The sequence below is a fragment of the Perca fluviatilis genome, chromosome 3, assembly GCF_010015445.1.
Source record: "Perca fluviatilis chromosome 3, GENO_Pfluv_1.0, whole genome shotgun sequence".
NCBI classification, from domain to species: domain Eukaryota; kingdom Metazoa; phylum Chordata; class Actinopteri; order Perciformes; family Percidae; genus Perca; species Perca fluviatilis.
The window spans coordinates 46,842,260-46,852,085 of NC_053114.1; the positions used below are offsets into that span (position 1 = coordinate 46,842,260).

Sequence of the window (9,826 nt, forward strand, 5' to 3'; positions counted from 1 at the left end):
CCAGAAGGATGTTCAGCTGATTTATTTAACAAAATGATTTATAACAATAAACACAGTCTGTCTTTTATATTAAAAAACTAAAAGCTGCAACAAACACAAAACAGAAAACTGACAAAAACGTTGAAAAAAGCGCCAAAAACGTAGGTTTTCCGAGCACGCCCTGAATGCAGCACCACATTTCCCCCACCCTCCTCCTCCACTCCGCTGAGGTGTGAAAAAGTCCTTTTCCTCTGCGCTGAAACGGCAGCTGGGAGCTCCGCTATAAGAGGAATATTAAAGGCATATTAAAGGCGGGTTAGAGCCGGTTTAGAGCCGGGTTAGAGCCGCGTTAGGAGGGAGAAACTGCTGCAGAGGACCATGTCGTCCTGAGAGGATTTCTAAACGCTGAGAGCAGCGGCCGGTTCCAGTGGGATGCGGCTGTGTGATGGGAGAGGATGGGCAACAAGCAGACAACCTTCACCGATGAGCAGCTGGAGGCCTTTCAGGTCTGCTATGCTTCCATGATATCATAACTCATGTTTACATCACCGAGATATTTAACCGTGTGAGGCAGGAGGAGCTTTAACATTCACAGAGCCGTCACGTTAATTAGGATGAACGGTGTTTTACAGAGCAGGCAGGGCTGCTGCTCTCTGATTGGCTGAGCATCTCTCTGCATCCTGCTGATGTGATGCTGAAAGCAGATCCTCCCTGGGGAGAGGGGGGAGTGGGGGGTGGGGGCAGATGCATTCTGGGAAAGGAGACAGAAGCAGCAGTGTCAAACACAGCTTCACTACGAGGCCACACTGGGAAGAGGAGGATCACATCCAGAGACAGACATGTGGGCTGTGTCTCAAACCGCCTACCGCATACCTGCCAACACTCCCATGTTTTAGCCCTATCTCCCAGACCCCCCTCCCAGTTTGTTATTTCTCCCAAGAAACTCCCGTAATTTGCAGCATGGCCCAAACTCCTTTATAAATAATCAGACCAATATATTTGTCTAATGTTGACCAGTTGCCAGATCTTGTATGAAACGCATCCTATTCACACAGTCCACCATATACAATATTCAACCTGTTAGTCACCTCAACCTGGCAACCTATAACCTTCAAACTGGAAACCTATAACCCTCAACCTGGCAACCTATATCCCACTATGCAAGCTTCATGGAAAGTTCAGACCCGAAAGTGAGCCAATATAAATGGCAGGTGAAGGTGGTGTTCCCGCACAGAAATGGAAAATTTGATGTAAATTTCAACAGTGTTGGGCGCAACAATCTCCATGCATCTTACCGAGTCATATCGACCACCTCCACGCTTTTTGTAAGGTCTGCACAAATCTCCCGGATTCTGAAAACCAAATGTTGTCAGTTATGGCCTACTGTCACACTCAGTTTTAAGTATATCGTGTAGATAACGCAAAAAGTCCGTGCACTGAAAGTAGAAGACGTGAAAGGGGAGAGAGAGAGAGAGGGAATGACGTGCAGCAAAGGACCGCAGGTCAGAGTCAAACCCAGACCTGCTGCGTTGAGGACTAAACCTCTATATATGGGGGACCGACTGACCTAACCGGGCGCCCCACCAAAAGTTGTTTTTGACTTTTCTTAAAACGTGACGCTCTGTCTGCTAGTGATGTCAGGCTTTATCCTGTAAATGTTTCCTCGCTGATCAAGACTACTCTCACGGCGACTCTGTTTGTTTCTAGGACTGCACCTTCTTCACCAGGAAAGAGATCCTGAGGTGAGTTTTATTGTAAAAATACAATTCTCATCACGTAAAATACAGAGGCTTGGTCAGGTGCCTTTGGTGTTGTTATTGACGCTAAAAGTCTCCTTTAGCGTTAGATCTAAACGCTCTGAGACAACAGTACAGTAGTACGTAGAGAGACAACAGTACAGAGTAGTATGTAGAGAGACAGCAGTAGAGAGTAGTATGTAGAGAGACAGCAGTAGAGAGTAGTATGTAGAGAGACAGCAGTAGAGAGTAGTATGTAGAGAGACAACAGTAGAGAGTAGTATGTAGAGAGACAGCAGTAGAGAGTAGTATGTAGAGAGACAGCAGTAGAGAGTGAGTATGTAGAGAGACAGCAGTAGAGAGTGAGTATGTAGAGAGACAGCAGTAGAGAGTAGTATGTAGAGAGACAACAGTAGAGAGTGGTATGTAGAGACTGCAGTAGAGAGTGAGTATAGAGACTGCAGTGAGAGTGAGTATGTAGAGACACAACAGTAGGAGTGGTATGTAGAGATAGCAGTGAGGAGTAGTATGTAGAGGAGACAGCAGTAGAGAGTGGGTATGTAGAGAGACAACAGTAGAGAGTGGTATGTAGAGACTGCAGTAGAGTGGTATGTAAGAGACAACAGTAGAGAAGTGGGTTAGAGAGACAGCGTAGGGAGTGAGTATGTAGAGAGCAGCAGTAGAGAGTGAGTATGTAGAGGACAACAGTAGGGAGTGAGTATGTAGAGAGACTGCAGTGAGAGTGAGTATGTAGAGACCAGTAGTAGAGTGGTGCAGTGGGGGGACAGTGTGGAGAGTGGTATGTAGAGGAGACAACAGTAGAGAGTGGTATGTAGAGAGACTGCAGTGGGGAGTAGGTATGTAGAGACTGCAGTGGGAGGTGGTATGTAGAGACACACAGTAGGGAGTGGTATGTAGAGATAGCAGTAGAGGTGGTATGTAAGAGTTAGTATGTAGAGGGACAGCAGTGGGAGTGGGTATGTAGAGGACAGCAGTGAGAGTGGGTATGTAGAGGACTGCAGTGGGAGGTGAGTATGTAGGGACACAACAGTGGAGTGAGTATGTAGAGAGACAGTAGTGAGTGGGTATGTAAGAGGACTGCAGTGGGGAGTGAGTATGTAGAGAGCTGCAGTGGGAGTGGTATGTAGGAGACACAACGTAGAGAGTGGTATGTAGGAGATGGCAGTAGAGTGGGTATGTAGGGAGTGGTATGTAGAGGGACAGCAGTGGGAGTGGTGTATGTAGAGAGCAGCAGTGAGAGTGGTATGTAAGAGAGTGGTATGTAGAGGGGCAGCAGTAGAGAGTGAGTATGTAGAGACAGCAGTAGAGTGAGTATGTAGAGACAGCAGTGGGAGTGAGTATGTAGAGAGACGACAGTGAGAGTAGTATGTAGAGACAACAGTAGGGAGTGAGTATGTAGAGGACAGCAGTGAGAGGTGGTATGTAGAGGGACAGCAGTAGAGAGTGGGTATGTAGAGAGCCAGTAGAGTGGGTATGTAGAGAGCAGCAGTAGGAGCAGTATGAAGAGAGACAGTGGTGGGAGCAGTATGAAGGAGGGAACAATAAATCTCTAATCTGTCCTGTGTCCATATTTTACGAGATGGGAGTGAGAATATATTGGTGATGCGATGCTTGTCTGTCTCTATGAGTGTCCAGTAATAATAGTGGTGATGTCACAATGTGACGCGGTGTATATATTTGGTGTTGCAGACTCCACAGCAGATACCGTGAGCTGGCTCCACATTTAGTGCCACTGGATTACACCAACAACCCCGACATCAGAGTTCCCCTGGCGCTCATCGTCGCCATGCCGGAGCTCAAGGTACACCGCTGATCGGTAACCACGAGGCTGCACCCTTACAAAGGGAAAAAAATCTCTAAATGTTCACGCTTTGTCAAATTAATTTGGACTTTTTTCTCTCAAAATGTTCTGCCTTTTTTCTCTCAAAATCTTCCGACTTTTGTCTATTTATTTTTTACTTTTCTCTCAAAATCTTTTTTTCTCTCAAAAAAGACTTTTGTATGGAGCCCCCCTGGTCCCACTTTGTCAAAAAAATTATTTAGAACTATTTTGAGGCCTCAAGATACTATCTCGAGGCCACAAGATACTATCTCGAGGCCACAAGATACTATCTCGAGGCCACAAGATACTATCTCGAGGCCACAAAATAGTATCTTGAGGCCTCAAGATAGTGTAGAGATGTAGTGTAGTGCAATACTTCACATTCTGTGCAATATTCTCTGTTTTAATATTCAGTGTGCAATATAGTTTGCTGCAGTTCTGCTTCTATTTATTTACTAGTACTGTTCATCACAATTCTGTTAATACAGTAATGTAAATCTTGTAGGCTGCATATCCCTAGTCCTTTATAATTCTTCTTCATATTTTATAGCCTATATTTATACTTTTTACATGTATATATGTCACAAAGTGAAGCCAGGCAGCCAGAGTTTTCTTATGTTGTATATAGTGTGGTGTTTTGGGTGTTTTATGTTGTATATAGTGTGGTGTTTTATGTTGTATATAGTGTGGTGTTTTATGCTGTATATAGTGTGGTGTTTTATGTTGTATATAGTGTGGTGTTTTATGTTGTATATAGTGTGGTGTTTTATGTTGTATATAGTGTGGTGTTTTATGTTGTATATAGTGTGGTGTTTTATGTTGTATATAGTGTAGTGTTTTATGTTGTATATAGTGTGGTGTTTTATGTTGTATATAGTGTAGTGTTTTATGTTGTATATAGTGTGGTGTTTTATGTTGTATATAGTGTGGTGTTTTATGTTGTATATAGTGTGGTGTTTTATGTTGTATATAGTGTAGTGTTTTATGTTGTATATAGTGTAGTGTTTTATGTTGTATATAGTGTGGTGTTTTATGTTGTATATAGTGTAGTGTTTTATGTTGTATATAGTGTAGTGTTTTATGTTGTATATAGTGTAGTGTTTTATGTTGTATATAGTGTAGTGTTTTATGTTGTATATAGTGTGGTGTTTTATGTTGTATATAGTGTAGTGTTTTATGTTGTATATAGTGTGGTGTTTTATGTTGTATATAGTGTAGTGTTTTATTTTAAGTGGTGTTTTATATTGTATATAGTGTAGTGTTTTATTGTATAGTGTGTTTTTATTTGTATATAGTGTGGTGTTTTATGTTGTATATAGTGTAGTGTTTTATGTTGTATATAGTGTGGTGTTTTTTGTATATAGTGTGGTGTATTTGTATTAGGTGGTTTTATATAGTGTAGTGTTTTATTTGTATATAGTGTGGTGTTTGTTGTATATAGTGTGGTGTTTTATGTTGATATAGTGTGGTGTTTATGTTGTATAGTGTGGTGTTTTATGTTGTATATAGTGTGGTGTTTTATTTGTATATAGTGTGGTGTTTTATATGTGTATATAGTGTGGTGTTTTGTTGTATATAGTGTGGTGTTTTTTATGTTGTATATAGTGTGGTGTTTTATGTTGTATATAGTGTTGTTTTATTTGTATATAGTGTAGTGTTTTTGTTGTATATAGTGTGTTTAGTTATATGTGTGTTTATATGATATAGTGTGGTGTTTTATATTGTATATAGTGTTAGTGTTTTATGTTGTATATAGTGTGGTGTTTTATATTGTATATAGTGTGGTGTTTTATGTTGTATATAGTGTAGGTTTTTATATTGTATATAGTGTGGTGTTTTTATTTGTATATAGTGTGGTGTTTTATATTGTATATAGTGTGGTGTTTTGTTTGTAGTGGTGTTTATGTATGGGTTTTATGTATATAGTGTGGTGTTTTATATTTATAGTGTTGTTTTATGTATGTGTAGTGTTTTTGTTTTAATAGTGTGGTGTTTTATGTGTTATAGTGTGGTTTTTGATTATGTGGTGTTTTATTGTATAGTGTGGTGTTTTATGTTGTATATAGTGTGGTGTTTATGTTGTATATAGTGTGGTGTTTTATGTTGTATATAGTGTGGTGTTTTTGTTTGTTATAGTGTGGTGTTTTTATTTGTATATAGTGTGGTGTTTTATGTTGTATATAGTGTAGTGTTTTATATTGTATATAGTGTAGTGTTTTATATTGTATATAGTGTGGTGTTTTTATGTTGTATATAGTGTGGTGTTTTATGTTGTATATTGTGTAGTGTTTTATATTGTATATAGTGTGGTGTTTTATATTTGTTATATAGTGTGGTGTTTTGTGTGTTTTATATTTATATATAGTGTAGTGTTTTATGTTGTATATAGTGTGGTGTTTTATGTTGTATATAGTGTGGTGTTTTATGTTGTATATAGTGTGGTGTTTTATGTTGTATATAGTGTGGTGTTTTATGTTGTATATAGTGTGGTGTTTTATGTTGTATATAGTGTGGTGTTTTATGTTGTATATAGTGTGGTGTTTTATGTTGTATATAGTGTGGTGTTTTATGTTGTATATAGTGTGGTGTTTTATGTTGTATATAGTGTGGTGTTTTATGTTGTATATAGTGTGGTGTTTTATGTTGTATATAGTGTTGTGTTTTATGTTGTATATAGTGTGGTGTTTTATGTTGTATATAGTGTGGTGTTTTATGTTGTATATAGTGTGGTGTTTTATTTGTATATAGTGTGGTGTTTTATTATTTTGTATATAGTGTGGTGTTTTATTTTGTATATAGTGTGGTGTTTTATTATTTTGTATATAGTGTGGTGTTTTTATGTTGTATATAGTGTGGTGTTTATGTTGTATATAGTGTAGTGTTTTATGTTGTATATAGTGTGGTGTTTTATATTGTATATAGTGTAGTGTTTTATGTTGTATATAGTGTGGTGTTTTATATTTGTATATAGTGTGGTGTTTTATGTTGTATATAGTGTGGGTGTTTTATGTTGTATATAGTGTGGTGTTTTTTTGTATATAGTGTAGTGTTTTTATGTTGTATATAGTGTGGTGTTTTATGTTGTATATAGTGTGGTGTTTTTATATTGTATATAGTGTGGTGTTTTATGTTGTATATAGTGTGGTGTTTATGTTGTATATAGTGGTGTTTTATTTTGTATATAGTGTGGTGTTTTTTTTGTATATAGTGTAGTGTTTTATTTGTTATAGTGTGGTGTTTTATGCTTGTATATAGTGTGGTGTTTTATGTTGTATATAGTGTGGTGTTTTATGTTGTATATAGTGTAGTGTTTTTATGTTGTATAGTGGTGTTTTATGTTGTATATAGTGTGGTGTTTTATGTTGTATATAGTGTGGTGTTTTATGTTGTATATAGTGTGGTGTTTTATGTTGTATATAGTGTGGTGTTTTATGTTGTATATAGTGTGGTGTTTTATGTTGTATATAGTGTAGTGTTTTATGTTGTATATAGTGTGGTGTTTTATGTTGTATATAGTGTGGTGTTTTATGTTGTATATAGTGTGGTGTTTTATGTTGTATATAGTGTGGTGTTTTATGTTGTATATAGTGTGGTGTTTTATGTTGTATATAGTGTGGTGTTTTATGTTGTATATAGTGTGGTGTTTTGTTTTATGTTGTATATAGTGTGGTGTTTATGTTGTATATAGTGTGGTGTTTTATGTTGTATATAGTGTGTGTTTTATGTTGTATATAGTGTGTGTTTTTTTATGTTGTATATAGTGTGGTGTTTTATGTTGTATATAGTGTGGTTTTTATGTTGTATATAGTGTGGTGTTTTATGTTGTATATAGTGTGGTGTTTTATGTTGTATATAGTGTGGTGTTTTATGTTGTATATAGTGTGGTGTTTTATGTTGTATATAGTGTGGTGTTTTGGGTGTTTTATGTTGTATATAGTGTGGTGTTTTATGTTGTATATAGTGTGGTGTTTTATGTTGTATATAGTGTGGTGTTTCGGGTGTTTTATGTTGTATATAGTGTGGTGTTTTATGTTGTATATAGTGTGGTGTTTTATGTTGTATATAGTGTGGTGTTTTATGTTGTATATAGTGTGGTGTTTTATGTTGTATATAGTGTGGTGTTTTATGTTATATAGTGTGGTGTTTGTGTTTTATGTTGTATATAGTGTGGTGTTTTATGTTGTATATAGTGTGGTGTTTATGTTGTATATAGTGTGGTGTTTTATGTTGTATATAGTGTGGTGTTTGGTGTTTTATGTTGTATATAGTGTGTGTTTTATGTTGTATATAGTGTAGTGTTTTATGTTGTATATAGTGTGGTGTTTTATGTTGTATATAGTGTGGTGTTTTATGTTGTATATAGTGTGGTGTTTTATGTTGTATATAGTGTGGTGTTTTATGTTGTATATAGTGTGGTGTTTTATGTTGTATATAGTGTGGTGTTTTATGTTGTATATAGTGTGGTGTTTTATGTTGTATATAGTGTAAGTATTTATATTTGGCATATAGGTGGTGTTTATATTGTATATGAAATTGTGTTTTATGCTGTATATAATTCTTGGTGTTTTATGTTGTACACATATAGAGTGTGTGGGAATGCATTTATGCTGTACTCTGCCTGTGTGGAGTGTTTATGTTGTATATAGTGTGGTGGTGTTTTATGTTTGTAGCACAGTGTAGTGTTTTGTATTTGACCATGCATAATCTGTTGAAATTGTTTTATGTTGGCCTTAGAGAGTGTGAATTGTTTTACATGTTAGCTATATAGTGTAGTTGAACATGACATTGTATATAGTGGTGTTTTATGTTCAACACCATAAGTATTGAGGGTGGAATTTATGTTGTGCACCTGGAGGTGTAGTGTTTTATGTTATTATGCATAGTGGTGTTTTTATGTTGTATATATGGATGGAGTGTTTTTATGTTGTGTGCTTAAATTGTGAATTTGTTTTATGTTGTATATAATTGTTAGAGATGTTTTAATACTCATTTGGCATACAGAATTTGGTTATTTTATATTTATATATGAAGTGTGGTGTTTTATGTTCATCATCACATACCCTTCACCAAACCCCATCATCACACCACCACTACCCCACCCCACCACCACCCTCACCAACCCCACATCATCACACCCTCACCAAACCCCACACACACATACACTACAACCCACACACACACCACACCCTCCCACCACCCTCACACACAAACCATCACAATACACCCCCATCATCACTACACTACTACACACCAACCATCATCAAACCCTTCACCATCCCACACACATAACCTTACACCCCCCCACATCACACCCTCACCATACCCCCAAACCTCATCATACCCCCCACAAACATACCCTTCACCCATACCCCACATCACAACATACACCTCACACCCCATCATCACAACCCACATACCCCCACACCATACCACCCTTACAAAACCCCACACCATCACATAACCTCACCATACCCCCACATCACACAACACCACCATACCCCCAATCATCACATACCCTTACAAACCCCACATCACCACACCCTTACCACAACAACCACACACACATACCCCACCATAACCCCACACACCTACACATCACCCCCATTACTAACATACCCTTACCATACCCCAACACACACATACACCCCACCATCATCACATACCCTCACCAACCCCACATCACACATACCCCCACCAAAACACATCACATACCCTTCACCATACCCCCCACATCATCACACCCTTCACAAAACCCCACACAACACCCACCTCACCCCACACATTCACCAACCCAACATCATCACATACCTTCTCACATACCCCCACATCATCACATACCCCCACCATACCCCTACCACCATCACATTCACCATACCCCCAACACACATACCCTCACCACCCACACATCATCACATACCCCTACCAACCCCATCATCACATACCCTCCACCATACCCCCACACTTTCACCCATACCCCCATCATCACACACCCTTACCATACCCCCACATCATCACATACCTTCACATATATCATCACTACCCTCACCATACCCCCCACAACATCACACACCCTCACCATACCCCCACACATCACACCCACCAACCCCACACACCATCACACACAACCTTACACATACCCCCACATCACAACACACCTTACCTACACCCCCCACACCACACACCCTTCACCATACCCCACACCACAACCCACAACCCCAACACACAACACAACCCCCACATCACACTTCAACCACACCCACATCATCAA

The 9,826-nt window shown here is 38.4% G+C and overlaps 1 long non-coding RNA gene across 1 annotated transcript; it reads left to right on the forward strand.

Annotated features, from left to right (window-relative positions):
- Positions 1-200: 200 nt before the first annotated feature.
- Positions 201-3,545, forward strand: LOC120556127. Its single transcript, XR_005638808.1, has 3 exons — positions 201-485; positions 1,687-1,721; positions 3,426-3,545. It is a non-coding gene; the product is annotated as an uncharacterized LOC120556127 (long non-coding RNA).
- The last annotated feature ends 6,281 nt before the right edge of the window (positions 3,546-9,826 follow it).